The sequence below is a fragment of the Ursus maritimus genome, assembly GCF_017311325.1.
Source record: "Ursus maritimus isolate PB19 chromosome X unlocalized genomic scaffold, ASM1731132v1 scaffold_X1, whole genome shotgun sequence".
NCBI classification, from domain to species: domain Eukaryota; kingdom Metazoa; phylum Chordata; class Mammalia; order Carnivora; family Ursidae; genus Ursus; species Ursus maritimus.
In genome coordinates, this window is record NW_024423319.1 from 16,885,846 (window position 1) to 16,893,678 (window position 7,833).

The 7,833-nt window shown below is 46.6% G+C and overlaps 1 pseudogene; it reads right to left on the reverse strand.

The window, feature by feature from the left end:
- Positions 1-4,690: 4,690 nt before the first annotated feature.
- Positions 4,691-5,300, reverse strand: LOC103662575 (annotated as a pseudogene).
- Positions 5,301-7,833: the final 2,533 nt, after the last annotated feature.

Consider the following 7,833-nt stretch of genomic DNA (forward strand, 5'->3'; position numbering starts at 1 on the left):
TGGTTTCACTCATTTATAGAACATAAGAAATAGGAAGATCGGTAGGAGAAGAAAGGGATAAAGAAAGGGGGGGTAAACAGAAGGGGGAATGAACCATGAGAGACTGTGGACTCTGGGAAACAAACTGAGGGCTTCAGAGCTGAGGGGGGTGGGGGATTGGGATAGGTCGGTGATGGGTAGTAAGGAGGGCATGTATTGCATGGAGCACTGGGTGTTCTATGCAAGTAATGAATCATGGAACTTTACATCAAAAACTAGGGATGTACTGTATGGTGACTAACATAACAATAAAAAATTATTATTAAAAAAAACGAAAAACCTCAAAGACAGCAGCATCTTCCTCCCCCATCACTGAGGCGAAGGACACTACAGGCAGGATTTTACTGATCGGGAGGCTACGGAGTCAGGTGCTAATAGTACGCATTCTGCTTCATCAGCACCTTTCTGGATAGGGCCCGAAACTCAGCATGGCCGGAAGGAGAGGATCTTGCCAGCACCTGAGAACTCAGAAAGTCCGTTCGTCTTCTCCTCTCTCCCCACCACATCAGGAGGATTGTCACTATGGAACTCCCGGTCCCCTGGCAAAATGCTGTGCGCCCGTCCTCCAAGGAGCACCTTTTCCTCACAGAGCGCCCATCGCCCCTCCCGTTTCCCTGGAGGGATGGGAGGACTGACGAGGGGCACCCTGTTCCCGAGTTCTCTTCTCCTGGGAAGTATCCTTATCTGTGCTACTGGTAAGGGACCACTGACATCCCCTCGAGAATCACAGATCCAGGAGCCTCTCCGGGCACTCCTCCGGGCAAGGCGGCGGCCCAATGACTGCGACTGCTGCAGCTCCAAAGTCCACCCCAACATTCTTGTAGAGCAATGCTCTACCTCGAGAGGCACCGACAACACGCAGGCTCCCAGACCGGCAGGGTTCTGGGCAGGACACTGCCCACAGAACGACTCAAGGTGGACGCCCCGCCCGTTCCCCCTGCACTCTCAAATGCAGCTTTTCTCCTCCTTCTCCGGCACCTCAGGATGAAGGTGCCCGCTACTGTTCATCACTCACAAATAATGCCCACCTACCGATTTCCAATGTGCCCTGATCCCTCTGTGAAGATCCACTCACACACTCTCGGGTTCCCTGGTGTTGATGACAACCCAGAATGAACGAGGCTGTGTCTGTAGGAAGGGTCTTCATATTTCCTTATATAAACAATGAGAATTGAGCAGTGACATCATCTTAAGGTTGCCTGAGATCTCACCCAGATGCCTGCCAGGGCCCTCTTGGGTTCACAGCAGGGAACACAAGGACAAATATTTATCTATCCCCCCATCGCTGCTCTGGAGGACACCTCAAATGTTGTTCTAGTGAGCATTACTCTGCCCAGGCAGGAACCAATCACTGTTCATCAATGGAATTAGCACCTTCCTGGGCAGGATACTGCACACACTGTGGTACAATACACACGCTGTCCATGGCCCCGTTCACTCACCTGTGTTCCTCTCATCTCATCTCTACAGCATGATGACCACTGCAACCATGATTTTTCCTTAATCCTTGAAAATGCCAACATAATGTCATCTCATTTGTACCTTTCTTCAGAATAGAATCCCTTACTTTTTCTATATTTACCTGGATGATTACTCAGATCAAACCTGCTTCTGTGTCTCTTCTTTGATTGGAAACTACCATCGTTTTCTCAAATCTGTAGGTATTCACAGTTTTGGGTACTAACCATGGAAATCATTGATAGTATGGCCTATGATACAGAAGGCTTCCAGGGCCCTCACAAGTTCAAGGCAGGCAGTTCAATAGCACATGTGTCTGCAACCACATCAGCGGTCGGAAAGATACCAGTCACTTCCTTTTGCAGCTTCCCTACAACCCTGAAAGCTACTGATTAGGTATAACATAAGTAATTCACACCTCTGGGAAGGACTTACACACAGCCTGGCTTCGAGGTGAAGGACCTACCCATTCTTCCTCATACTCTCAAATGGACCTTTCACCCTTCATTCCATGCTATCATGAGGACAGTACCACAGGTTTTTTTATGACCATACACATTACCAACACACTGGCCTCCATCTTTCAGTCCTTTTACAGTGTGAATCCCTTCAGCTGTATGATAATGAGGACAAAGAGAGAACGAAATTTTTCCTCTCTTCTTCTGTAAGAAATTATCTGTTTTCCCTAAGATTTATATATACACCCTATTAGAAATGTACCACTGAAATTGTCATAGAAATCCCTGCAATCAGCCACAGGGTCCTAACTGTATGAAGGCAGTCATCTCAAAGACCCATGCATCTCCAAATCCATCATGGGACAGAAGGTCACCACCAACGTCATAATTTTTGAGTGTTCCTCTACGAAGGCAATCTGGGTGGCTAGGTCACTTCAAAATACATGGCTCAAAAAAGAGATCCTGCAAAGCCCAACTCAACCACAAAAATGTAGCATTCTATCTTCCCAACACAGTGTGAAGACTACACCAAATATATTCCCATAACCCAGGAAAATGTCAATCCCTCCCTCAAACTTGCACACCTCCCTCAGTCATGATGGCCTCATTTGGTCTACCTTTACCTGGATGATTAGGAGGACTCAGAGTAAAAGCTGGTTTCTGGTTTCCCTCTTTACATTAGGAAATATATTCATTTTTTCCCTAACCTATAGGTGATCACAACATTGTGTGGAATCAACCACCTAAATCATTTTGGGCATGCCAGAGATACAGTTGGCTACCTGGCCCTACTTTCTTCAAGGCAGGCAGCTCAAGGAGACATGTACCTCCAGCCCCATCATGGTTTTGAAGACCACCAGAAACCTTGTTCTTACTGAACATTACTCAGAGAGGTGCCAATTACCATTACTCTAAGTAATTGGCACCTTTCTAGGCAGGGCACTGCACACAAAATGGCTTCAAAGTGAAGGACATGCCCAGATGCTCACATCCTCACAAATCCAACTTTCATCTCTCTCCCCAATATACACTGTGATGGATGTACGGTTTTTCCAAAACTCTAGACAAGACAAACCCACTGCCATTTGACTTGTACTCCTCCTTCTGTGGGGCTCTCCTCACCTATTCCATGTACTTAAGATTTGCCAACATTACTAAAAGGCCCCAGAAAGAACAAGATGATTCTTCTGTTCTAGTCTTCTATTCAAAAGCATCTTTTCTAACATACTGGTATCCACACTGTCAGGAATGGACCACGGAATCCCTCTTGAGGAAACTGGGTATCTGAACCAGGTGTTTACCAATACTACCCGGGGTCCAAGAAAGCCGGTTTAAGGATATATACCTCCCACACCCCCAGCACCCATCTGAAGGCCACCACCAGCTTGTTCCTATGGAACATTATTCAACCCAGAGAGGGACAGTAAAACTTAGCCTATGTCATCAGCACATTTCTGAGTAGAGCACTGCACACAGCATGACTCAAGGTAGAACATATCTCTTTACTCCCTTTCCCTCTGAAATACAGCATTCAATTCCAACACAGCCAATCGTGATAACCATCCCAAGTTTTCCATTTCCCTATAGAAGGCCAATCCAGTTCCCTCCAAATGACATCCTTCCCAAAGTGAGTTTCCCCTCATCTGTTCTATGTTTCCTTAGAGGGTCTCAAGTTCTGAGAGAGAACAAGATCATTCCTGTGTCCCTTGTTCCATAAAGAAGTATCTTTCTACTCTCTAAACTGTAGGTGTTCACGTTGCCAGCTAGCAATGAACCACTGAAACCAACATATTGGCCATGCTTGAGATCTAAGTGGTTGATCCATCTGTATTCAAGGCATGCAGATACAGGAGAAAAACATGTCCACTAAAATCAGTGGTCCAAATAACACCGTATTTGTTGTTTTTGTTGAGCAATATTACACCACGAACACAACTATCGCAATTGGCAATATGCCAACACCTTACCAGGAAGAGCTCTGCACTAGCATAAAACAAGACTAAGACCTGCTGAGTCCCTTTAAACTGTGCAGTGTAGCTTTCATCGTCCTTCCACGACATCATGGAGACAATACAAAAGATTTTTAGTGCTTCTCGGCAATGGTGTACTGCTACCCTCCTACTTGCAAAACTCACAAAGCTAGGATCTCCTCAACTGATCTAAGTTTCCCAGAGGATTTGGAGGACCCACAGAAAAATACACTGCTCTGTAACTCTTATTCTAAAAGAATGTATCTTCATTTTCTCTAACATTTTGAAGTTCACATTATGACGAATGACTCACTGAAATCATCCTGTAGGTGCCTCAGAACAGACAGGGATGGCTGGCAAGGGGCTTCCTGGGTACAAGGTAGGAAATCAAAGCACATGAACCTCCATCCTATCACTCCTCTGAAATCAGCCATAAACATTTTGCTAAGTAGGAGTCTACCCAGATAGGTGCTAGTAACACGTAGACTAAACTGTGAACACATTTTTTAGGGGGGTGCGACACAAGCGTGGCTCAAGAGAAAGGACCTGTCCAGTTCCCCTCATACTCAGAAACATCAGGAGGACAACAACTAAATATTTCCCCCTAACACTGCAAAATGGAGAATTGCTGCCTTTCAACTTTTATTTCTTTTTAATTCTTTTCTTTTTTGGGGAAAAAAACACCAGTTTATTTTATTTGTTTCTTAGCAATGGCATCTTGGTGTGAAAGAACAAAAGGAGGTACCAGAAATCACATCCCTCTGAGACAGGAGACGCAAACTGCCCACAATCCCTTGTCCTGCCTGTTTGGGACACCTGGGGTGGGGGTGGAGGAGTGAAAGGGAAGAAGTAGGGTATGTCCCTGACAAGGGGACAATAGGCACTGGTAGGCTAGGTATTTGCCCTGTGGGAGGAAGAGCACCAGTACAGGCTGCATCCAGACCTGGGGGCTAGTCTTTAACCTTCCCTTTCTTGGCTTTGGCCTTGGTTTTTGGTCACAGGGAGCAGGGCTTGGTCACACAGATGGTCTCCCGGCACTGGGTATTATACCACTCCTTATTCAGGGTGCCTTGGAGGTCTTTGGTGCCAGAGACTGCAACATATGCCCCCCCACCCCCAACTATCAAACTCTGTTGGCTCCAAACTCCTTCTTCCAATTGCAGGGCAGCCTACAATGGATGTGAGGAGCTTGGGCCCCACAGGCACCTTTGTGAAATCCCATGCCACAGTGCTCGCTGCTGGTGGGGGCCCACAGGCCCCCTCTGCACACTGGCTCCCTGGCAGCCCTTCTTCACTTCCACTTCCCCCTTGGCCACCGCGGTGGTGAGCGCCAACAGGAAGGAAGGGTGAGGAGGAAGAAGCCTTGGTGCTGCATCTCCCTTGATTCTGGGCCTAACCTGCCTGCCAACTTCAAAACGGCCCTCACCTGTTCCACCTTTTCCTGGATGATGTTGAGGATCCAGAAAGAAAAAGCTTGTTTCTGTGTTCTCCTCTAAGAAGAAATATTTTCATATTCCTCTCTATGTGCTCACATTTGTGAAAAATCACACCACTAAAATCATGTTGAAGATGTATAGGATACAGGTGGCAGCCTGGGGTCTTTGGAGTTAAAGCCATGAAGGTCAAGGACAAATGAACCTCTATCTTTGTTCACTGATCTGAAGGCCATGGAAAATGTTGTTCTTACTGAGCGTTACTCTACACCGATAGGGACCCATCACACTTAGTCTATATGAACAGCTCCGGTCTGAGTAGAGCACAGCACACCATACAGCTCAATGTAGTCGATCCACCCAGTCTCCCTGGCATTGTCAAGTGTACCTTTCATTCTCCCAACCAATCCATGAGGTTTATACTCAGCATTCATCTCTAAGCCTCAGTAAGGCCTAACTACTGCCCTCCAAATTGCAGCCTTCCATCAGAGAGGACTCCTTCAACTGCCCTGTGTGTCCATGGATAATGAGGAAGACCGACAGAGAAAGAGCTTGTTGTAGTATTCACTTCAACTAGGAAAACGTATTTTCGTCTTCTCTAAACTGTACTTTCTTGGTTGTGAGGAATGGACCACTGACACCACCTTCAGTATGCCTGAGATCAAACCAAGGGTCCACCAGGATACTCCTCACTCAAGGCATGCAGATTAGGACACATGCCTTCCCATCCCTAATAACTGGACTGTTCAGCCAACAGTGTTTGGTGAGGATGATCCCATACAGACACAGGTACCGCATAGATGAAGTCTGAGTGATCGACATTTTCTGAGAAAGGCCTCTTCACATGGCAAGGTTACATGGACTAGGACTTATCAGGTCCCCTGTATACTCGCAAATGTAGCTTTCATCTCTCTCACCCTATGACAGGGTACCATACAGGAGATTTTTCTATTTCCCCAGAAAATGCTGATAAACTGCCCCGCATCACTGCATCAGTGACTAGCCCTATAACACTCTTCTGTTCACCTGGATGTTTCTGAGCACCACGAAGGAAGTTGTGGCTGTGTTCTCCTCCCGTATTATGGAATAGCGTTACTTTCTCAAACCTTTAAGTATTCACGTTGTTAGCAATAAACCAATGAATCATCCTGTTGGCTGCCAGGGCCTTCCTTATTAAAAGGGAACAACTCAAAGACACATGAATCTCCACCCCATCACTGCTCTGAAGGCCAAGATGACATGGTTCTTGTTGAGTGTTACTTTGTCAAGATGGGGACAAAACACCTAGTATAAGCCACTGGCAGCTTGCTGGATGACGCACAGGGCACAGGCACACATGTAGGACATTCTCAGGACCCTAGCACTGCCAAATACGTATCTCATCTCTGCCACCACATCACACTGACCACACCACACAATTTTCCCTGAGCCTCATCTACACCCACACACTGCTCTGCCATGTGCAAACCTCCCTCACTGGCGACCCCCATGACCTGGATGATGATGAAGCCCCAGAGAGAACAAGCTTATTCAGGTATTCTTCTATTAGGTCATGTCTTCATCTCCTAAAATGGATGTATGCATTGTGACAACCGGACTAAGGAAATCACTTTGAGAACTAGTGAGGTGCAGTTGGCCGCAAGAGGTCAATGCAGGTAGCTTGAAGACCCTTCTATTTCCACTGCTAACACGGATCGAAGGCCACCACAAACCTTGCTCTTGCTGAGCACCGCTCTAACCAGAAAGCCTCAAATTACATGCATCTAATTGATTGAGATCTTTCGGGGCAGAGCACTGCACACATCATACAATTATTGTGTAGGACCTGGCCTGTCCTTCTCGGACTCTCAAAGGTAACATTTAATCTCTCTCCTCAACATCAGGAGCATCCCAAGTATCTTTCGTACATAATGCCACAGCACTGCCCTGCCACATGAACCCCAGCCATCTTGGAGATGGCCTCACTGCTTTCCCTTTACCTAGGTGATCATGAGGGCAAAGCAAGAACAAGATTTGTACTATGTTCTCTTCTATGAAAGTGTTAACTCCATCCTCTCTGATACATGTAGGTGTTCACATTGTCAGCAATGGACCATGGAAACTACCCTGAAGATGCCGGACATCAAGGCGGTTGCCTGGCCCCGCCAGGGTTCAGGCAGGCGGCTTGAGCACATAAGCATCTGTATCCCCATCATGGCACCAAAGGTTACCATGAAAGTTTTTCTTCATGTTGTTACTCCGACCAGACAGGGACTAAACTACACATAGTCTAAATGGTCAGCACACGTGAAGTCTGGGCCCAACACATTGCATGGCGTCAACCTGGATCTGCCCGGTCATTTTCAACTCTCAAATGTAGCTTACATCTCAATACCCCAGTATCATGATGACTGAACCAGTCATTTTTTCTATAACCCTAATAAAATTCAACTGACTGCCATGCAAATTCCAACCACCCCTTTGGAGATCCCCTCA